Source organism: Triturus cristatus, chromosome 7 (genome assembly GCF_964204655.1).
Source record: "Triturus cristatus chromosome 7, aTriCri1.1, whole genome shotgun sequence".
Lineage (NCBI taxonomy): Eukaryota > Metazoa > Chordata > Amphibia > Caudata > Salamandridae > Triturus > Triturus cristatus.
Window position 1 is genome coordinate 1034719754 of NC_140590.1, and position 24544 is coordinate 1034744297.

Consider the following 24544-nt stretch of genomic DNA (forward strand, 5'->3'; position numbering starts at 1 on the left):
CTCCGGGCACTGCTGGGAGGACTCTGCACACACCCCTCCTGTCTCAGGGCACTGCTGGGAGGACTCTACACCCACCCCTCCTGCGTCTGGGCACTGCTGGGAGTGATAGGCACCCACCCCTCCTGTCTCTGGGCACTGCTGGGAGGACTCTGCACACACCCCTCCTGTCTCAGGGCACTGCTGGGAGGACTCTGCACACACCCCTCCTGTCTCAGGGCACTGCTGGGAGGACTCTGCACACACCCCTCCTGTCTCAGGGCACTGCTGGGAGTGATAGGCCCCCACCCCTCCTGTCTCTGGGCACTGCTGGGAGGACTCTGCCCCCACCCCTCCTGTCTCAGGGCACTACTGGGAGTGATAGGCCCCCACCTCTCCTGTCTCTGGGCACTGCTGGGAGGACTCTGCACCCACCCCTCCTGTCTCAGGGCACTGCTGGAGTTTTAGGCCCCCACCCCTCCTGTCTCTGGGCACTGCTGGGAGGACTCTGCACACACCCCTCCTATTTCACAATATATACGCTCATGACATACACGGATGTGGGTACGCTCCATGCATTCGAGGTGGGGGTACGTGTCGTACTTACACTGTTGGGGTGGGGGTACGCTCCATACGTACGCGGGTGGGGGTACGGGTCGTACTTACACTGTTGGGGTGGGGGTACGCTCCATACGTACGCGGGTGGGGGTACGGGTCGTACTTTCACTGTTGGGGTGGGGGTACGCGCCATGCATTCGAGGTGAGGGTATGGGTCGTACTTACACTGTTGGGTTGGGGGTACGCTCCATACGTACGCGGGTGGGGGTACGGGTCATACTTACACTGTTGGGGTGGGGGTACGCTCCATACGTACGCGGGTGGGGGTACGGGTCGTACTTACACTGTTGGGGTGGGGGTACGCTCCATGCATTCGAGGTGAGTGTACGGGTCGTACTTACACTGTTGGGGTGGGGGTACGCTCCATGCATTCGAGGTGAGGGTACGGGTCGTACTTACACTGTTGGGGTGGGGGTACGCTCCATACGTACGCGGGTGGGGGTACATGTCGTACTTACACTGTTGGGGTGGGGGTACGCTCCATACGTACGCGGGTGGGGGTACGGGTCGTACTTACACTGTTGGGGTGGGGGTACGCTCCATACGTACGCGGGTGGGGGTACGGGTCGTACTTACACTGTTGGGGTGGGGGTACGCTCCATGCATTCGAGGTGAGGGTACGGGTCGTACTTACACTGTTGGGGTGGGGGTACGCTCCATGCATTCGAGGTGAGGGTACGGATCGTACTTACACTGTTGGGGTGGGGGTATGCTCCATGCATACGGGGTGGGGGTACGGTCCGTACATATCCGTCCCCACGCTATGTGATGCTTGTGCGGCCCATACCCAGGCCTTTGCCACGTGGGTACGAGCCGTCCCGCCATTGTTGGGGTGACGTGGGTGTGGGCGTGGTATGACTCGTACCCACGCTCTTCAGGCGTGGGTAAGGGACGTACCTGTCTGGTTGTGTTGCCGGTTCGCGTCGTGAAGGACTTCCGTTGTGGCGGTCGCTGGCTTAGCTGGACACGCCCCCACCCCCTCGTAGTGACCAGGGCCTGGGAGTCAGGTATGTCCAGGGCATGTGTGCTGTGTGACTTTGGTGGGGGGTTTGTGGCCTGCCCTGGTCCTGCCACCCCCCCCCCCCCACTTTCCCCCCTCCCTTAGTTGTTCAGACCTTCTGCGGCATCTGCGTCCGAACCTGTAGAGGAGGTCGACTGCTATGAGGGCAGGGATGACACGTAGGTTCGGGTCCATGTCTGTCCGTCGCGTACGGGTACTCCTTGTTCGCGTCGTCCTGTCTGTCCGTCGCGTACTGGTACTCCTTGTTCGCGTCGTCCTGATTTCCCGGCAGTTTTTGGCTGCCGGATAATATTCACCGTGCGGGATGACGTCGGTGCGAATCGTAATTCCTGGTTCGTGAATGGCAGGCTGCGAGCGTCCCGACGTCAGGTCGGCGCTTTCCCGGATAGCATTTGTAGGTTTATTATCGTCGGTCGGGGTTTTGTACGATTCGTACGGAAATGGTGTTTCCGCATGAATCGTAATTCCATGTTGGTAGATTTTGACGACCGGGTACGTGTCGGACGGAGAATATGCTCCGTCCGACGGTTCGTACCCGGTTTTTACAGGATCGTGATCGGCGCCTTTATGTTCCGATGCAGGTTCTTTCCATAAAGTGATGTTTCAGCAAGGAAGTGCGATCCTCCAGGGAGGAGTTAGTTGATCTGCTAATCTCATTGTGGGTATATCTGAAGATTATTAACTATTTACTAAGATCATTAGCTATTTAACAACAATGCATTGAAGTGGAAGAATATGGACCTATATAGGCCTTTGATAGACTGTGTAGCTACAGGAAAGCCAAAGTAGGGAGACTTGCCTACAGATCAAGCTTTCCCGTTGGTTTATTGCTATGGGAAACTTTCTTAAGATTAGACTGAGAGTATCTCAGTCCTGCTGGGCAGAGGCACCATGTTGACTGGAAATCTCTAGATTCCCTTGGGAATTCAGCCTGAAATCAATGGCCCTCTTCTACGACATCCCTGTTAAAGCATTGCTTTGAACACACTGATGAAATGTCGCTAGCAGAACGAAAGGTATGCTTTCACCTTCCTCCTACAGCAAGAACATAGCATAAATAGTGAAAAGGTGAGAAGATATCGTAGGAGTACATGTAGTGGTTTTAATTCTGAGGGAAAATGTGCACTTTAAATAATGGAAAGTGTGATTATGTTTTTAAACGTTTGCTGTACATACGTGGTATTTGTGTAGCAGAAACCTAGCCAAAAAGGTAGCGGAGCGCTTTACAGGGTCAAAGATAATCTTGCAGTCAATGAATGATAGGAGAGACACTTATCTAATTGTGTAGGTAGTAGAATAAGTCAGTAAGAGAATGTATTGGTACGGAGAACACAGGCAAATTTTCAAATCAGTCTGCGTTTATGCAGAAAGCAGTAACACAGACAATCCATCTCTGTAGTAATATGTAGGCAACTGTGTGAAAATAACACAAAAATACCAAATCCATCGGGTTTTTGAGAAAAAGGGAAGCGTTGACTCATGGAGGTGGACGGCGAAACGGTTACTGCTTTCCAGCATCATGAATTTTGATAAACTCCCAGTCATGTGTCTTATTATCGCCGGAGGGAGGCATCGACAGCGTGGCTCGCGCTGTAATGAGTACCGACAGTGCAATAGAGTCGGGTGTCCCTCAGACTGATAAGTGAAGAAGACAAACAGCCGAGGCTAGCGGAAAAGCATCCCAGCCTCCCAGAGGACCCCTCTCTACACAAACCTCCACATCAATGAGATGATCCTGCCTTCCAGCCGCACATTCCCACGCGGTCGGCTAATAGGGCAGAGATTGACTTTGTGAAGAGCGTAGAGCTGTGGTTATTCCTCTAAACGTCCCCTACCGATGGCGCGCGGTGACGAGAGGGCGCGCTCTGCTCTGGGAGCTGATCCCTGGCCCGCGCAGTCTGATTGCATCAGCCGGTTCTGACACGCGCTGAGCCAGCGCGAGGTCGGATCACCACCCGCTTCTAGCCATGGAGGTCACAGGGATCCTTCCGCTCTGCGACATCTTCAATGAGCTGACTGTTTGTGTGCTTTTACTGTAGACTGGCGAGGGTCAGCGTTACTGTGGTTCATGTGTTCATACCTGCTGAAATAATTCCTATCAGACAACATCGTTATTTTGCATTTTATAACCAGAACACTTCGAAGTGACGACTGCAGGTAAAACCCTTGAACGTCCCGGCCGCGGCCTGATTTGAGACCATGACTTGAGCAGCAAGAGCATTGTGGGATGAAGAAACCAGCTAGACTTGACAGATAAACCCTCCTAAAACACTCACGGGTGCCCTCTAAAGTACCATTACAAAAAACAGGGGAGTGATTCAGTTCAGGAAATTCAGAGGCTGGAATCAATGTAACATTATCTAAACAAGCAGATACCTCTGAAACCGTAGATAAGACAATACTTATGCCACAGTAGTACTTTTTTATTAACTCTTGGCTTCAATTATTTTGAACTCTTTTTTTCTTAATCTCTAAAATACCATGGCATAGCTTAAGATAACAAATCACAATTGTAAAGTGAACGAGTGGGCAAATGTACCTGAATTACAGTTTTACATTTTCCTATGCATATTCTTAATAATTGCTTCCCCATCATTTGCTCCCTCTCTCTCTCTCTCTCTCTTATTAATGACTGCCATACACCATCTGCCTTCCTGTACCTTACAGTCGACATCTATTTCCGTATGCCTCTGTGAGCCTCGCAATCTAAGTCTGTCTGTCTTGGTCTATTTGTCTCTGCCAAATCTGTCTGTGCATATTGGTATTTTTCTAGTTATACTTTACTTTGTCTTGCTTTTTACGTAAGTGACATTTGTATCCTTTGCCTGCCTCTGATTCTCTCTGCCAGTCTCCAGTGGCCCTGGAAGTAGGGGTGGGGGAGGAGCTGCAGCACCCCCAAAAAAACTTGAAGTGTTTAGATGGGAAATTAGAAATAAAGGGCCCTTTCAAATAGTTTTCTTCTGACAGCATTGTTGTGGTTTTTAAGGAACACTGTCAAATATCCTGCACTCCCACTTTAAAAATTGTTCCAGCACCCACTGCCAGTCTCTCTATGTCTATGTTCACCGTTGTCAATCTTTGACCATCTCTGCTGAATCTGCACACCTCTGTCTCTGTACGTGTTTCTGCCCTTCGCTGTCCATTTCAGTTTGGCACTCTAAGAATCACTTACTTGTGTGGTGGACTTTCAAAAGGAGAGAAAAAGAAAAAAATGGGCAACGTGAAATAGATGAACAGTGATACACACATAGAGATGGAATCAAATAAGGAGAGTTATTTAGAAAGAGTGGGGTAAATAGAATAAGAGAGAGAACGAGAAAGAGATAGATTGATAGAGAAAAAGAGACAGAGAGAAAAAGTGAAAGAGAAAGTGAGTGAGAGAGAGAGACGAAAAGATAGACTGTAGAGGTCATTATTAGTTTTGCAGATGAAACGAACCTGCCTAAAAATGGAAGATGCTTTGCCACCAAACTTGTTGTTATCCCACCCTATTTAGAGATGGGAAGTTGCAGAATTTTCATGAACAGAACTTCAACTGGCTCTGAATTTGGAAACCCTTGACCGGACGTCCCATCCTGCCACGTCATCGTGTCTAGTACCTTATCCTACGTAGTATCGGGAGACGGTCACTGCACCACCATGCTTTTTATTAGTCAATGTAAAGACGATTGGACAGTGGTTCTTATACTTCCAAACAAATGGAATGGACCTATAATAAGAAATGTAAATACTAAGTACCCCAAAGTATGGCTATAAACAAAGTACTGCGAGTCGAAAAACCACATTGGTTTCATCCGCCCATCTGGTGAAGCTTCAAGTTAGAAGGCACCCAGCTGCGCCACGAAGACCATCAACAACAGTTTACATTCATAAGGAACAAAGGGTCTCCTTGCATTAGAACCCCAGTGCAAAGAAGCACATCATCAGCATTGCAACGGTGACAAGAAAACTGAGGGATGACCTCTCAGGGAGATTCCCAAATTAACAACGCAAGATTGTAATGGCCAGGTATCACCGAGGCCCAGACCCTGCCAAGACACTTGACCTCCGCAATTCACCTCCCATCATCCCACAATGTCAAGACAGAACAAACAACACTACTCCCCGGCCGTATTTATTATGAAACAAAATAGCTCGCAGAAAATCACACAATGACACTTCAAAAGTATATGCAGGAACCCATAAATGTACAATGTGATTTACATTTCTGATCGATGCCTAACATTAACATAGATCCTAAAGCATAACAATTCCTAACCAAATCTACTTTTGTTCCTGCGTATCCAGCTTTGGCCCTTTGAGTGAGGTCATGACTGGTCCCAGCAGTGTCCCACTCTACTAACACCTTCCCTGATGGCCAAAGGGAACCAGGGCGGGTCCCTCCTTAGGAGAGGACCCCACCAGCTTGCATCCCCCGCCCGGGGTGAGCTAGTGCAGGGGGCCCGTCTGCTCACCAAGTTACCTACTTCAGTTATCCCCTACACCTCCCCCTACCCCTAAGGGCCTTTTGTAGCTTGGCACCCATTGGTCCAGTGCAGGGATTGGCCAAAGGAGCCTGTTGGCAGGGAGCACACCCACATCCTGTAGCAGACCCCGTGAGACCTCAGTCGCACCTATCACAACGAAAAGTATGCCTTATGTTGACATGGACTGCGCTACCAATCAGACCTCACCCACCGGCACAATAAGGACCATAAATACGATGTCGCAAACAGCAGCTGAAAGAGAACGTTAATTCACAAGAAACAGAGAAAAATTAACCACCCAAATAAAGTTTCCTTTGAAGGGGATTGTGAGCTGGAAAAATGCGCGATTCTAAATCCTCCAGTCGGGTTGCTGGTGGTCAGTTCCTGGCAGAGCAGCGAGCGGGAAGCAGAGACCCACTCGCCACTCCGCTGCCCCTTTTATGGGTGGGGCTGGGCACAAAAACAGGAGTGTGCCCCCAGAAGCGCTTTTTTTTCTGGGTTGCCATGTACTGAAAGGCCCAATCCCCGCAGTTCTTGCTGGATGATGGCGGTCAGGGCTGGCTTTAGTGCTGGTGGCACCCTGTGCAACAGTGTTTGTTGGCGCCCCCCCAATGACCACCTCCACCACGGATTCTCTCACTAACACCCTTTAACAGTGACTAAGTCTCCATAACCACACTCTCTCAGATACATTGAATTACTTATATAGCGCCACTCATACCAGTGTAGGGTGTCCGAGCACTTTGCATCACACACACATTACACAGAGACAATCAATCATACGTGTGTAAATCAGTGTATAGGAAATGTTACATAAGCCAAAGGACTAAAGGAGTCACATGTCATCCATACTGGTAGGCAGTATCATTTAAGAGTGCTTGGTGTGGAAAAACACAAACTCAGAGTCGAAAAAGAAACAGCATTGTTGGGAGTTTTCTTTAATAATAAGAATCGATTTCTAGCCAAATTAACCCTTTTTGCAACATTAATCAATGTTCTAATAATGTATACTTTGCCGTGTGTATGCAGCTCACTATTCTATATTAGGACTTTAAGTTATAAATTGCAAGTAACAAAAGGATGTCTCTTTTGAAAGCAGTAACCTGCTGATCTGTTTTACATCATACACACTCTGTAATCTACTTGGTACACGTTCTTTACAGCAGGCATATTAACCCTCTGCACTAACTTCACCTAAATCAAAACCTCAACTATACAAAATGCTGATCTCTCTCCAGGAAGATAATTAATCACACGAGTTATCTTGACATTTATGTGAGGCCTGGTAATTGCCGGGGAAAAGAAACGCTGCAGCAGGTGCTTCAAAAGCATAATAAACTTTCAAACACGGCGCCCCCAGGAAGCCAGCACCCGGTGCGGTGGCACCGGTCGCACTGCCCTAAAGCCGGCCCTGATGGCAGTGGCAATGTCACACACCTCTACACCCACCTCCATGCTGGGCTCGGCGAGACTGCCATTGGTGCAACTCCCGGGATTTGGGTGAGCCTTTGGCATGTGCAGGGGGCCCATCTGGCAGCTGGATTACCTACATCAGCCAGCCCCTACACCCTCTTATCCCCCAAGGGCCTTTGGTAGCTTGGCACCCCTTGCGCAAGGTCAGGGGATGGCAATAAAGGCCTGTTGGCAGCGAGCATTACCACTCCCCACACCCTGCAGCCTGTAGCCAACTTGCTGCAAGCACCCCCTGGAGGGCCCCATGAGACCTCTGTTGCACCTATTTCAAGGAAAAGGATGCTTTACTTGGACCCGAACTGTGCCACCAATCATGACCTCACCCGCTGGCACATAAAGACCATAAATTCGACGTTGCAAACAGCAGCTGAAAGGGAAGGTTATTACGAAAGAAATAGAGAAAAATGAACCACCCAAATGAAGTTGCATTTAAAGGGGATCGTGGGCTGGATAAATGTGCAATTCTACATACCCCATTCGGGTTGCTGGACGTCTATTTCTGGCGGAGTGGCGAGCGGGATGCAGAGACCCGCTGACCACTCTGCGGCCCTGTTTATGGGTGTGGCTGGGTGCAAAACAGAAAGCATGCCCCCAGAAGCTTTCGCATTGCCTCCGGGGTGCCGCACACTGCAGGGCCAAATCCCTGCAGTTCTTAATTGATGATGACAGCGGCGATGCCACACGCCGCCACCCCCACCTCCATGCTGGGCCCGGTGAAACTGGCATTTTGGGGAGCCTCTGGCCAATGAAGAAGGCCCATCTGCCTTCCGGGTTACCTACCTCGGGCACCCCATACACCCCTCAGTATCCCCCCCCATCGGAATTTGGTAGCTTGGCGCCCATTGCCCCAGTGCGGTGGTTGACAATAAGGACCTGTTGGCAGTGAGATTTCCCACCAGACACCTTGCAGCCTGCAGCCAACTTGCTCCAAGCAGCTCCTGGAGGGCCCCAGGAGACTGCTGTCCCACATCTCACAGGGAAAATGATTCCATATATGGACTTTAACTGTCACACCAATCATGACCTCAGCCGCCGCAGGTCAGCATAGTTCACCTACTATCTGACCCCCCCCAAAAAAAGAAGCGGTCATGTCATAGTAGTCAATGGATCAACCATGCCATCACGTCTTCAAGAAAGGTCTCATTACCCAGATTGTTTAAGTAAACACCATCTTACACAAAGAATCGCTCCCCTTTGATGCAGCCGTGCAGGATGGGCTGCAGCCTTGGTAACCTGAAAAGCTTATCAACTTTATTATTAATCCTCTTGACTAAGTGATTGAAAGCCCTGACTGACTCGCACACCCCCCTCCATTGCAACCTCGGGAGGGAGCTTCTTTGCCAACCAGCCTATCTCGTTAATCAGTTGCTCCAATAGTTCTTTCCTGCCAACACGCACCAAATCATTGCCACCAAGATGTACTATAACAATCCCAGGGGGCAGATACCCCTTGAGCAACATAAAGTCCAATAAGGGTTTCCAATGGGCCAGATGCTGCCTTCCCTGCCCATTAAAGGAAACACTGTAGCCCACCTGGCACAACCGATCCGTAAAACCTCCTGCAAAATACATATCCTTAACACGCCGCATAAATGAATGACCTATTACCCATACTTCTGTCAGTTGGGCTGCCTTCGCATACACAGGGGGTCGCACAGAAATCCATCAGGCTTGTCACTTCATGTCTTCCCCCTGGGTTTAGAGGAAAGGAAAAATGAGTGGAGAAAGAAAACGGTGGTTAGATGCAGACCTATAGCATGTGTAAACTAACAAAGCACTTGTAGCAATCAGAGGACCATCTGCCAATCCTGTGCACCGCTGCCCCTGGGGGTCCAATTGCCATTGTCGCAGTGGTCGCCCCAATCTTGAAAGAGTGAGAACCAAACTCACAATAAAGCACAGGAAAGATGACTGAGTTATAGTTGCGTAGTGTTATGTGACAGTAAAACAAATCCAATAGTAGATAGCTCAAAGGATATGGTAACGGCCATCCAACATTTATCAATTGGGATAGAAAAACTACACCATTAATGCATACAAACAAAATATATCCTGAGCTTGATCAACAATAATTCAAAGTCCTTAATAAATCAACGTGGAATAGATCTTCTTTTATCTTCTTTTATTTCAGATCAACTCTTCCAAATAGATATAGCCGCCAACACGTGTTTCGTCTTATGTGGTGTAAGCCACAGACTTCATCAGGGCGATATTTGTAAAAAAATCCAAACAGGATAAAAAAATCGGCGTTTATCAGCAATGACGAACCAGAATTATATTTTGTTTGTGAGAACCAAACTCCACAAGGTCATAAGCAGCTGCCCTAAGGGCCAGCCCAATTACCTTGGAGAACTGAAACCTTGTCAAAGGGAGGCGACCTGTCAGCATGCAGCAGAAGGCCCCTCCCCCCCTCACTCCATGGGGCTCATATGCCATAAACTGTTCCAGGTTTCTCTCAGGCAACAGGAACTACCTTGGGCCTTATGCAATATAATGTGATCACCCCTGCCGCCCTGATTGGTCTTGCAGCGCGGATCATTATCTCCCCAGGGAACCCTCCAAACATTGCACTTACATGAGCTGGAGCCCCCCCTTCCATTTCCTTCTTATTCTTGGCCACCAATTCACCCACCCGGAAGGGCCCATAGAATGCAAGAGAAAAGGCTGCCCGGCAAAGGTGAACCTCCTGGGGAGACCTGAAGACACCTTCCGGGGTGACCAAGATGGCTGATAGCTTGCCTATATCAATGGGGTGCCTAGAATTGGGCTAAATCCCCTGCAAATGCTGCCATTCCCGCAATTCCCTTTGCACGAGTAAGTAAATTGCCACACTGTGGCGTCTAGCGCAAGCTACCGATTGCCTCTGATTGTTCAAATATCCCAGGAAGAAACGACAGAGGTAGATGAAAAACAGTTTCCTGCCACACCCATCACTCCAAAAAGCTGCAGTACACGCTGAATGCCCTATCAAAGGCACGCCTGGTCTTGGGCGCTAAACTGGCTGCTGCGAGGTCCGGTAGGCTTGGGCACCAAGCCACCACAGATGGTCTGGGAAAGGCGTCGGGGATTCTGGTGCTTCTGGGTGGTATGACCTGAAAACCTGCATCTTGAAACGAGATAGAGCATCAGCAGCATTGGTCAACACACCGAGGACATGCTTGGCCCTAAATAACATATTACGTTTTAAGCATTGCAACACAATCTCCTTCAACAGTCTGAGTATGACTTTACATTTAGCTGCCTGTTGATTAATGCATTCCACCAGCGTCATATTACCTGACTAAAAAATTACTGACTGGTTTCAGAACGGATCTGGCCAAATAGACAGCACCACTAGGATGGGAAAGAGTTCAAGGAAACCAATGTTGGTGACCAGCCCAGACTCCAGGCAGCGGGCCAGCGTTGCACGCACCAGGCCAAATCGTGGAGGACACCAAAACCCATGCTGCCCGCAGTATATGTGATGAGTCCTAACTCCTCACTGGACTTGGCGGGACTGGTCCACACCACTGGGCCATTGAAGTCCCACAGAAATGCCATGCCGAACCTCACTCAACAACCTAGTGTGGTGGTGCTTCTCCTTCAGGTCAGCCCATGGGGATTACTCTAATGGCTACGTTTAGCTCTCCGACCACCTTCTGTAACTGATGCAATATGACCTTCCGTTCTCCCAAACATCACTCATGCAAGGCCTGGGAGAAGGCGGACACCTTCTCCATGGGGAGCTGTGACACAGTAGTCTCTGAGTCCAACTCAATCCCAAGGAACTCAATGATAGTGGAAGGCCCTATAGTATTTTCTTGCGCCAGCGGCATCCCAAACTCCCTCATCAATGCGCAGAAGACCTGCAATGCACCGCTGCATTCCTGCAAAATATGGCAACCCACAAAGAGGAAAGCAGCCAGATAATGCAAGACCCACTTGTGGTCTGTCTTCCACCTGAATACCCACTCTAGGAATGAGCTAAACCTTTCAAAATAGGAGCAAGAGACTGAGCAACCAATAGGCATGGACTTATCAAAGTAATGTGATCCCTCAACCTGGAAACTCAGTAGTTAGAAGTCTCGCGGGTGCATGGGAAGTATGGAAAGGCTGACTCTATATTAGATTTTGCGTAGAGGGTACCTGGCCCCAAATCCTGAAGCATCAGAATAGCCTGGTCCAGGGAAGCATACTTGATGGAGCATAGAGCTCCATCAATAGCCTCATTCACAGACTAAACCCTGGGAGCAGATACGTTGTGTTTCAGTCTAAACTCCCTGGGGTCTTTCTTGGGAACCACCCCAGGGGGGAGCAGATGAAACCCTTAAGAGGGACTGAATTGAAAGGAACGGCCACTCTCCCAGGGCCCACCTTCTAGTTGATCTTTGCCAAGACAATCCCATGATTAGACTTCAGGGACTGCTGGTTCTTGCAGAAAGACACGCCTACACACCCTCAGCCGGGATCTGGAAAACCTCCCTAAAACCTTTATACAAGACCTGGGCTGCCGCCATATTGTGGTACATATTAAACCATGGGTCCATTGTCACGCAATTAACCAGAGAGGGGGCTCTGACTAAGAGTGGATAAGCAGTCTTGTTTCTTGCCCCCTTTCTCTTTGGACTTCCTATAACACTTAGATTCTGGGTGGGAGGACAGCCCACAGAGGGACCAAGCATGTTTGAACTTACAAGTCCCAGAGGGCCTGGAGCAGGTGCGGTTGTTGAAATCTCAACAGGAACCCTTCTTTCCTGCCCCACCCAGGGCTGCTCACGGCACCCGTGTGAAATGGCCAATTGGAGGTAGCGTCTGTGCGCTGATGCGTCACGTGACGCAGCCATAAGATAACTTCAACCTGATCCCTCTCTAATGTTGGCTAGTGGCCTTGACGCTCCTGAACTCCCTGTGATACTCCTTTCAGCCCATACCCCCAAACTCATTGTGAGCGCATGCTATCCTGTTCTGATAGCATGCCAACTGTGCGCCGAAATTATTGAAACACGCAGCCAAGATCGCCTGATAAATTGGTAACCCTTTTACCCAGTTCACAAATGTTTCCAATACCCTCTTATTGTAGGGCCAGTGGCCACAGTCCCTGTAATGAGTACACTCCTTGTAGTGCTTCACTTCTTCCCTATTAGGCTTATCAAGGAGAAGGTAAAAAATGTCCACCTAGGCCCCCTTCCAAAAGTTTTTACATCACCTCCACCTAAACATGCCTGCCTAGCAGGTCACATCCTGACTGCACTTCCCCAAAACAATGCTCGGTAAGGGAGTCATAGTACCTGAATTCAGGGGATCCTAGAGAAGAGGAGCTGTCACTGCTGATGCTGCACCACCCAGTGCACAGTCCAGTAGTGCCTTACCTGCCACCGATGGCCCTTGGCCTGTCACCTGGAGAACCCCGGTAAGCCCTGCCAAATGTACAGCCAAGGAATACACCTCCTCACAACAAAAAACACCCTAACCAGTTGGGCATGAAAATCAGGTACAGAGAGACAAACAAAACCACACCTGGCACAAGAAAAAACCCACCGCTGGGTGTGAAAACTCAATGCGAAGCTAAGAAAACAACTATCCCCAATAAGCTCTCCAATCCCCTGAGCACAATTAGGCCCCTCTCACGTCAGCCGTCTCTCGCTGGGGCGGGCACTGAGTGCATGTGCACAATGGGTCAGGTGAGAAAGCTCTCAAGCCTGTGTGGCTAGAAGACAACCTTAATGTCGTAATGAATGCAGGCAATGCAGGCGGAGGCAAGCTGGAGGATTTAGAGAGAGCAGCAAGCGTGCCGCTGATGAGTAACCTGCAAGGGAGACAGAAAAGGAATACATGAGCAAAAATATGTGATCCTAAATACCACTTATGGGGTGCTGGTGGTCTGCTCCTGGCAGAGCAGCAAGCGGGATGCAGATACCCGCTTGCCACTCCTTGGCTCCTTTTATGGGTGGGGCTGGGCGCGAAAACAGGAAGCGTGCCCCTGGAAGCGTTTACATTGCGGCCCCCGGGGGAAGTGAAGGTCGCAGACCAGTCTTCCCCCGGGGTATTCGCGCAACGACCGGAAGGACATGGTGGGGGTGGGATCACAGGAAGGAAGGAGGGGGGCGGGAGTTGGGAGGGTATATAGGTGTCAGGAGAGGAGTAGCCGGCCTCTTCCTGACACCTGAGCACCACCGGGGGGGAAGATAAAAGTTTGTGTAGTTAGTCAGTGTTAGGCCACCTGCCGATTGGTCGATCGGCTGGGGGGGGGGGCTGGCACTGGTAGTCATGGCTGGGCAAAGGGAATTTGCCACAGCGGGCGGGACGACACGGTGTCATCGATGTGGTGGAGGTTTGTGCGGCATGAGGTCTTGGAGGGCCCGGCCGGGTGGATATCCTATGTCCTGGGGCGTTATCAGGCGTGTGGGCCGGGATGGCCTCGCGTGCGCTGGAGGGTGGATTACGTGTGCTGGATGGCAGACTCGACCGGCCGTTTCAGGTAGGGGGCGGGGGCTGCCATTGCATGGTTGTCTGGGCTGCGGGGGGGCATGGGGGGCTCAAAGGCGGGCGCGGCTGCCGTGTGTCGTGAGCGTGCGGTCAGGGTTCATGTGGGAGGGGGGCGGGCTCGGGGACGGCACTCTCGGCGGCGCGATCCTGTTAGGCGTCCCAGGGCGGGAGTGAGGCGGTTTATGCAGGTGTCACCCGGCTTGGTGGGAGCGCTCCGGTTTCTTCACGCGGGGGGATAGCGGGGGGGCGGAGGCGGGACCCCTCCTCTTTCTGCTTCCCGGAAAGGGGGATCTGGTTTTCCGGCGGTCTGCGGTGCCGCCGCCTTTGGGGGCAGTAAGCCAGGGTTCGAGCCTCGTGGTCGCGCCCTCAGGACTGGAGTCAGGTGGCAGTGTAGGAGCAGCGCAGCGGGCGTTGCATAGGGGTCGCTGCTAGGGAAGGAGGTGTAGGGGGTGGGCCTAGGGGGAGGCGGGGAGCTGCAGGCAGTAGGGGCTGGGGTCATCAGAGTCCAAGAGAGGGACTGCCAGCACGGCACGAGTGCGATAGAAGGAGGATGTCCGAGGGGGCCTTGGAGTGGGGGGTTGCCTGGGGGTGCGGGGGGGGGAGTGCAGGTAACCAGTCCATGTTGTTATTTGTTTCAGGCGAGTGCGGCTTAAGACGGAGCTCCAAGGGGGATGGCAGCTTCGCTCTGGAAGAGGAGGTCCCGGACAGACACTCAGGTACATGAATTGGGGGTTAAAGTCTTGGAGTTGTACTTGGAAGATTAGGTGCTCACGCCCTGGTTGTCATCAGGTGCTCATGTATACGTGCAATGCTGGGGGCCTGGGGACTCCAGGGCCCAAATGACGCACAGCTGGTCAGCTGGGGAGTTCGGGGGTGTTGCAAGCAAGGAGGCGGCGTACGTCAGACGATGGGAACCTTGGGGCCATGCGAGGAGAGGGTTTTGAACGGCCGATGGTGATCTCAGGCGAACAGAAGGCTGGCAAACGAAGGGTGGCTTGTCCCTATTTGCTGTGTTTAGCGGCTCTTTGCCATGCTTGAAGGGTGATTTTTGAGCCGGGGGTGCCAATTGACGCAGGTTGTGGATATCGGTTTCGAACACATGGGGCAGCATATTGAGGCGAGGCCCGGGGACAGCTGGGGGTATTATAAGACGGGGGGGTTGTGCACTGGGCTGGAACGGTGGGAGGGGGGTTAAGGTAAGCCTGAACGTAGCTCAACTGGGGGTGGTCTTTTTCTTCAACGCAATAGTCAGCCGGGAAGGCAGGCATTTTTCGGCACTCACGTGGCTGGGCAAGTAATCAGACGAGGGGTGGACCTGGAGGGGGGGTGCAGGTTTTTCGGGGGAATTTTTTCTAACGGACAGGTCACGGGGGACAACGGCATGGGAGGGACGGAGTCATTCCCAGGGCGAGCTGGGCCGCACCGAGAGATGGGGGGAGAAGCCCTTGGGGGTAGGCAGGGTCCTGGAGGTCCTTCTCGATTAGTTGGAGGCCATGGGTCCATGGCACTAGTCGACTCACAGGAGGAATCAGTGGCTGCAGCGAGCAGGAGCACTGGGAGTCGTGGCTGGCCGTCTTGGATGCCACCCCCCCCCTCTTTTTTGCACGGGAGACCTGGGGGCCAAAAGTCCATCTGCACAGGGAGTATTTGAGGACTGGGAGTAAGGGTAGGTCTCCGGGTGGGGGGGGATGTTGCTGGGTGCGAAGGCAGCTGTTAGACAGAGCAAATATGCAGAGGAAGCGGGTTGGCCTGACTGACTGTGCACACTGGGTGGCGCGAGGCGTGACGCGGGCAGTGTTTTTACAGGCAGGGACTTGCCTGGGGAGTGGGACAGGTAGAGGTAGTTTGTCGGCCGCTTGATAAGATAATCACCTTTAGGTAGACATCGCAGTAAAGGAGGCTGAGGGGGTGCGCCGGACGGGGAGCTGACGAGACGGAGAAGGTTTGGGCCACTGCTTGGGGGAACCGGACAGGGTTAGGGGCCTTCGGGCACTGCAAGATGCGTTGGGTATGAGATGGTCACCTGGGTTGTAGCAGGCAATAATTTGGAAGTGGGGATTCTGGCTTACAGGCCGCAGTTTAGTTGTAGGGGGGGGAGATGTGTTGCGTGTCTGGAGTAAGGAGCCAGCACACGGCGGTCGTGTCGTAACACCACTGATAATAGGGCGAATTTTTCAGGGGCATTCGGGGAGTAGGGTAGTGCAGGACACAGGAGACGCGATGATATAGTGCCGGTGGGGCAGCAGACTAAGGTGCAGTGGCTGTGGTGACAGGCAGTTAGTGCCTGGCTTGTCTGGGTGGAAACAGGGGCACGACGTTTTTCGACATGGGGCAGCGTTGGCGCTTGAGGCGTAGTAGAGAATGAGGGTAGTGGCCCGGGAAAGGGCGATTGGGAGGTTTGAGTTGTTGGTCGGCTACAGCGGTGGGGAGGGGGAAGTGGAGCGGGTGGCAATGGAGCTGGATGAAAGCGAGGAGGGGAAATGAGGCACCAGTGACTGGGGCAAGAGAAGGGAGGCCTATGGCTGGGGACTTGGGGTTGCCAAATGCTGAAGGTAGTGTAATGGTGCTACAGGCTATTTCAGTTTCGTTTGAGGGCTGGGCCGACGGGGAGCGGCTCCTTTAAGTAGAGGTACGATTATTACGCCGGAGGGCTGGCATAGAGGTGACATCAGGAGGGCTTTTTGGGGGTGGGGGGGAAGCTGGAGAGTGGGGAGATGGCCTTATAGGAGGGTGTGGTGCCGTTATAGGTAAAGAGGGGGTTTGGGTGGGGGTTTTGGAGAGACTGGTGATGGAAGGGGATGGGACGTAATCCTTACGGGACTAATCATTCTTTTTCTACTGCAGGTAGGGAGAGTGGCCTGGGATCCAGTGTGGTCGCATGGACAGGCGGACATTCTCCCGAACGTTGGGCAGCAATGGAGGCAACTTAGCGGGTGTACGGATGTCATCAGGCGGGAAACGCAGTCATGGGGATGTTTGATGATGGAGGGGGGAACAGTAGAATTGACTCGGGGTGAGCGTTTGCAGCTGGCGAGAGTGACTGGGTCAGACGATATGGGAACTTGCTCCAATACAAGCAGAAGGCGTTGGGGAGAAGGTACTCAAGAAAATGGCAGGTCTGGTTTGTAATCCCAGAGGCATGGCAGGGGATATGGTTCAATGACAAGGAACTTGGGAAGGTTGGTTATGGGGTAGCACTGTGCCTTGCAATGAATGGTCTCTGGGGACGTCTAGCATGCTTACAAGGAAATGGTCTGCAGTGAATAAGACGGTTTGAGGGGATACTGGTGGCCTGGTTGGCGGGGCGGTTTTGGTTTTGGTGTGGGGATGGAGCACTTTTCATGGATGGGGATGCCCTGGAAATGTACCTTGTTTGAAAAGGACACAGGCTTTATGGGTGGATGGTCGTCCACCGATGGTGCCTTGCAGAGGATGGACTTTGAGGGCTGTCGAACATGCTTACAAGGGAATGGCCGCAGGTAATGGGGACTATTGGAAGAGCCACAGGTGGTCTTGTTTGGGGCTGGGACGCTCTTCAGGGATGGGGGATTGGCCTGGAAGATTACTGGATTACAACGGATACTGGCTGTACGGGTGGATGGTCATCCACCGATGGTGCCTTGCACAGGATGGACTTTGAGGGCTGTCAAACATGCTTACGGGGGAATGGCCGCAGGTAATGGGACTATTGGAAGAGGCACAGGTGGTCTTGTTTGGGGCTGGGACGCTCTTCAGGGATGGGGGATTGGCCTGGAAGGTTACTGGCTTACAATGGATATTGGCTGTATGGGTGGATGGTCATCCACCGATGGGGCCTTGCCAAGAAGGGAGTTTGGGGGCGATGGATCAGGATTACAGGGGGTCGGTCCGCGGTTAAGGAGACGGAGGGAAGAAAGACAGGTGGTTGTTTGCGATGGTACAATTTTTTCACGGACGTGGTTTGTCCGGTAAATGCTGCTTATTGACACAGGACACAGTTTTGCAGGGGTGGATGGTCATCCACCTGGTGCCTTGAAGGGTGGGGGAGGCGTTAGGTGCCCGCAACCTGGAGGGACAGTTAGTCCTACTTAGAGTAGGTGCACCTTTCGCAGTCTGGGGTGTCCCGGCAATAGCGAACTTTATACGGGACGCAGGTTTAGGGGATGGAGGGTCGTCTACGGGAGCCGCAAGGTAGACTGGATGGAGGCGAAAGGTGCACTAGAACTGGGGGTGGGGCAGGGAACCGCCCTCCGGGGGTTTCCCTGGTTGGCGGTACTTTGGAGGGGTGGGTAGTCACATACGGGCGGATCCACCCCTCGGGGGGGAGAACGGTACACAGGTGACTGAGAGCGGGCGCGGGAAGCAATGACCAATGAAGGAAATTACACAGAGGATGCTTGGAGGGCAAGTGAAGGTGAGAATGGGGAGAGGAAGGAGGTCACCGAGTGAATGGGGGAAGAGTCTAACAGGTGAGATGGTTTTGAGAATGGATGAAAGGAGAATGAGTCGGTATGGGATGGGGAAAGTATATTTACTGCATTTATGTACTGTCGAATAAAGTCTAAATGACTGCAACCATGTCCTAATAAAATGGCCTTTTACGCTTCAAGTAACAGCGTGGAGTGTGGTTCTTGCACGATGCGGCCCCCGGGGGAAGTGAAGGTCGCAGACCAGTCTTCCCCCGGGGTATTCGCTCAACGACCGGAAGGACATGGTGGGGGTGGGATCACAGGAAGGAAGGAGGGGGGCGGGAGTTGGGAGGGTGTATAGGTGTCAGGAGAGGAGTAGCCGGCCTCTTCCTGACACCTGAGCACCACCGGGGGGAAGATAAAAGTTTGTCCGCCCACCCACCCTACAGACGTTAAGCGAAGGGTTGGGATAGATTTTGGGCTGAGCGTGCCAGTTTAGGGCAGGTTGCAGAGTAGAGGCGTCACGGTACTTTGGAGGGGTGGGTAGTCACATACGGGTGGATCCACCCCTCGGGGGGGGGGGGAGAACGGTACACAGGTGATTGATAGCGGGCGCGGGAAGCAATGACCAATGAAGGAAATTACACAGAGGATGCTTGGAGGGCAAGTGAAGGTGAGAATGGGGAGAGGAAGGAGGTCACCGAGTTAATGGGGGAAGAGTCTAACAGGTGAGATGGTTTTGAGAATGGATGAAAGGAGAATGAGTCTGTATGGGATGGGGAAAGTATATTTACTGCATTTATGTACTGTCGAATAAAGTCTAAATGATTGCAACCATGTCCTAATAAAATGGCCTTTTACGCTTCAAGTAACAGCGTGGAGTGTGGTTCTTGCGCGATGCTTCCAGGGCATCGAGCACCACAGAGCCCCATCCCCACACTTCTTGCTGGTTGATTGTGGCTGCGACGTCACCCCCCCACCTCTGTGATGGGCCCAGCGAGACCTCCATAGGTGCAGCCCCCCAGATTTGGGGAAGCCTTTGACAATCTCACAGCCACTAACAACAACAATACAATGACACTTGTATCATCTAAGGTAAAATACAATTGTTCTTGTCTCAAGGAGATTTAAAATTGATCTGGGTCAAAAAGCTTTACCACTGCCAACCAGTGATAAAGTGCTTGTGCTCGCTCCTTTAAACATGGTGTAGCGAGCCTAACTTCCTTGAGTGACGTAAGGACCCCGGGGGCACTGACATAACGCATTCTAGCGTTTCTTCCCTGTATGACCCTGAAGAGTCTGGGTGGGTGTCCCGCGATTGGTTGTGTGAGGAGGCAGAGCAACGCCCATTAGGAGACGGTGATTCAGCTGGTTTGAGCACGGCGGTCTGGAAGACTATGAGCAGCGGTGTGAACAAAACGGCGGAGGCAACGGAGGGCAGACAAATCTTGAGAGGATGGAAAGAAGATTTTCCTACAGTGTTGTATTCATGGAGTGCAGGGACCAGGAGGAAAGAAACCCAAGGGAGGACATGCAGGGGCGAGACCGCCGGGACTCCGACGGGAGTCCCGGCCTCAGGCAAGCATGGAACAACTCCCTGCATGATTTTGGGGTTAGGTTTTTGCTGGGAGTCATATTGGGTCTCTGGGGGCTTGTTTTTAGCACTGGGAAGGTGCAGGATATCTGAGCTCCAGTCGCCTATGCTATTTTGGGTTCCTCCTAGAATATTGAGAACGTTTGGTTGAATGGCACGAATATTACCCCTTTTCACTTCACAAAAGACATTTCTGCCTTTTGTGCTGTCCTTGTTCCTACACTGGCACAGACGACCTGTTCCTCTTTTTCTCCTGAGTGTACGGCAAGACCAAGAGGGAAGCAGGAGAAGAAAAGGGAAGAGAGTTTCTGGAGCCCTTGGAAAGAAGACTATTTTGTCCTATGAACCTATAAATTGAAACATTCCTATACTTATAAGAACAATAAAGGAGAACAATAACTGATTAGTCAGAGTGGTCCTCTTTGCTTGTCCTCTCACAGTGGTGTCAGAAGTGGGATTTTGGACAATCCCTGACAGGACAAGGTAATTACACAACCCGTGACTATGGACGATATGATAAAACAATTGGTGGAGGGACAACGTCACTTGCAATCGGTTTTGGAGGGGCAGGCTATCACAGCGCAAAAGGATAGTGAAAACGTTCATGACATTTTACAGTCACAAGCGGGCATCATGGCCAAGAAGCAAGTGGTGCAGGATACGGCCATTCTGAAACTGACAGACACCATTGTGAATACTAGAGTCCACCGTAATGTCCCTAGCTTGGTATTGCAGAAGTTTCAGCTGGGGGAAGATCCTGATTTCTTTTTTACTAATTTTTAAAGGGTCTCTAGTACTGCATCATGACCTCCAGAACGATGTGGCCAGTACATTGCACCTATTTTGTCTGGGGAAGTGTAAATGACTTATCAGGCTGCTAATCCTGCAGGCTTCACACCTTACCTGGAGATAAAAAGGATTATCCTGGAGCGATTCGGATTTGATAGTGAATACTCTTGGTCAGAATTCTGGAAAGAGAAATGGAACTCCCAGAGCCTTATTTTACAGAGTACAAGACCTGGATAATTGTTGGCTGCAATCTACCCTATCCACCATGGAGGAAGTGCTAGATAAAGTGTATTTAAAACAGTACCTGGATGCTCTTCTGAATCCCACAAGGGCTTGGGTGAAACAACATCCTAACATCACTGACATTAGTGCTATAGAGTTGGCCTACACTCATCAAAGAGCTACATCTTTTCCAGTGACCCCCACCCTCACCCCTGAGCCACGAGTATCCAAATCTCAAATGCCCACTCCTGTTGCTTTGCACTGGAGATTTACATCCCCACAACCCCTGTCACGACCCTCTGTAAAAGGACAATTCCTCCTATGTTTTCCTCCTAGTAGAGAGGTGAATCAGGGTCCTCAGTGTTTCCAATGTGGGGAGTGGGGCCACATATCTAGAAATTGCCCCCAGAGGACATCTGTGACTGAACCAATGGAAGTTGGGTACTCCAGGGATCGAGTGTTATGGGCTAGTGCCAGTTTTGGCAAATATAACATGTGGATGAGTATTAGTCAGGTTCCAACAAAAGTCTTGATAGACTATGGTTGTCGTCACTCCATTTTAGGTGTGGACAGGGTGAGACCGAGTCAGTGGTTGGATGGAAAAACGGTTGTTATTACTTGTTTTCATGGAAACATTAAACTTTATCCCGTAGCCATGGTGGAGATGGAATGGATATACGGAAACTATATGGGTGGGCTGTATCCCAGAGCTGATGTATGAAATGATATTGGGAACTGATTATAGAGGATTTACCCTCTTATTGAACATAAAATCAGTAGAAAGGAAAGAGGTACAGTGGTTGCAGTAACTGAGGAGTTGATGACTGGTACGTATAAGTATAATCTATCTCATAGAGAGAAACGTTTGCATAACATATTGTTTTAAATGGACTAGCTAATGTTCCGTCTACTTCCACTTCCACAGTTGGAAAGGAGCCTGAGTCATGCAGTTTTAGGACAGCCCAAAAAGATGACTCCAAATTAGAGCATGCCTGGATTCATGCGACTAAAGATGAATAAGGACAGGTAGGACCCTGTTTCTTTGTCTCAAAAGGGTTGTTATGTCGAAGAATCCAGAAGCCTCACAAAAGTGTATCACAGTTGCTGGTCCTCTTATCATACAGGAAGAAGGTACTACATTTGGCTCATGAACAGGTAAGTGGAGGGCATTGTGGAAGGGTGAAAACTGAGGAATACTTGTTGCGGAGATTTTATTAGTCGGGATTTATTTCTGATATTAGAAAGTTTTGTGCAGCATGTGAGAGATGTCAACTGGTGAATCCATCTCGTGGACCTATGGTTTCTTAACAACCCTTACCGATTATTGAGATCCCCTTTTCCAGGGTTGGTATGGACTTGGTAGGGCTATTGGTGAGATCTACACGGGGTTATCAGTACATATTCGTACTGGTTGATTATGCGACACTTTACCCTGAGGCCATACCCTTCACTAGCATGACAACGAGTGTAGTGGCTCAAGCAATGATTGGATTTTTTAGTAGGGGTAGTTTTACCAAATAACTTTTGACTGATCAGGGGACCCCTTTTATGTCATGGTTGATGTCCCAGATATGTACCATCTTAGGGATAAAACAGATATGAAACTCTGTCTATCACCCACAAATGGACGGATTAGTGGAAAGATATCAGTGTACCTTCCAAAAAACCCAGCTTAAGAAATGATATCTAAGACAGGCAGGGAGTGGGATAGGCATCTCCCATTCATTTTGTTTACTGGTCGTAATCAAGTACAGTCCTCTATTGGTTTCAGTCCTTTTGAGTTGATGTTTGGTAGAAGACCCAGAACCCTGTTGAATATGGCCGCAGAACAGTGGGAAGAGGAAGAAAATGTAGGTGTAGAGCTTTTAGAATATGCTGCCACTCTGAGAGAAAAGATTACCACTTTGTGGTATGAGGTAAGACAGAATATGGAGACCGCTCAGGGGAAACAGAAGAGTGCTTATGATTGAGGTCCCAAACTAAGGGGACTGGAAATAGGGGACACGTTGTTGTTTCTACTCCCGTCCTCTGATAATAAACTGTTGGCTAAATGGCAGGGTTCTTATACCATGTTGACTAAAGTTATGCCATGTTACGTATAGAGTAGCAGTCTCTCGTGTGGGGCGATTGGGACAGATATATCATATCAATCTACTAAAAAAATGGATAGGAAACTCTAAGACTGGAAGCGATGACAGTGATGCTTTTTTGGTGACTGATTCCCAACCCCATGAAGTTACTTTGTTTGGTAAGGCTACATCAGAGGGTGAAGGGATAGGTCCCTTGGGTTCAAATCTCTCTCCCTTACAGAGGGAGAATCTTCATGAATTGGTAGGAAAATAGGGTGATGTTTTTTCTCCCGTCCCGGATGAACCCAGTGGATACAACATGATATTGTGACCAAAGATGCAAAACCTGTTCGCTGTCATCCAGATAGGATACCTGAGGCTAGACGGCAGTCATTTGAGATGGAAGTGGTTGAGATGTTGCAAGAAGGGATAATTGAATTCTCCTGTAATGCATGTGTTCTCCGGTGGTTTTGGTACCGAAACCCGATGGGTCTATTTGATTCTGTATCGATTTCAGACAGCTAAATGAGAAGTCCCTGTTTGATACTTACCCAATGCCCAGAGTGGATGAAATGATTGAGAACATAGGCACTGCACGGTATATGACCACTCTAGATCTTACTAAAGGGTATTGGTAGACCTCATTAAACCCAGATCAGTTGACTGGGGGTGAGTCCTTGCAATGTTCAACACTCCGTCCATCATTTCCTTTGGTTTTGCTTTGTTCGCCATAAGTTGGCAGGGTATGCTCAGACGTGAGTCCCTTGCTCACTTTGCCACTGGATTCAAGCAAGCCTGGCTGAAGACGGCTGAAATGCCAGAAACCGGTCCTAGGAAGCTTGTTTGCGGTCCAGGGAAGACATGGCTTGGCAGTTCGGGCTGGACTGTTCCCATGAGGCACAGGGTCAGACTGATTTGCATATGACCATGTCTGAACTGGGGTGGCAGAGTGGGCTAAAGAACAGTGATGGATTAAACCCAGATCAGTTGACTGGGGGTGAGTGCTTGCAATGTTCAACACTCCGTCCATCATTTCCTTTGGTTTAACAGAAATTAATACACATTTTCCACAGTCCTGTCACACATGTTAACAGTGGCTTGCACCCAATTGGTATATTTAATACATTTTTTAAGTTCCTAGTAAAGTGGTACTTCATATATCCATGGCCTATAAATAAAAAGCTGCTAGTGGGCCAACACAAACTTCCAAAACAGTGATGGATGGAATGCTTGAATTAATCTCACTAACTGTTAATCACTCTGGCTGCATCCCAATCCATCATTATTTTTCACGTTTGGACCCAGCGTATGCAAATAAGTTTGACCCCACTCTAATGGAACAGTCCACTCCAAACTACCAACTCAGGTCCTCCCTGAACCGGAACACAAGTAACCTGGGTCTCGTTTGTTTTAAAAAAAAAAACTTTTATTCAGTTAAAAGGACAGATTACATTTTAGCCAAT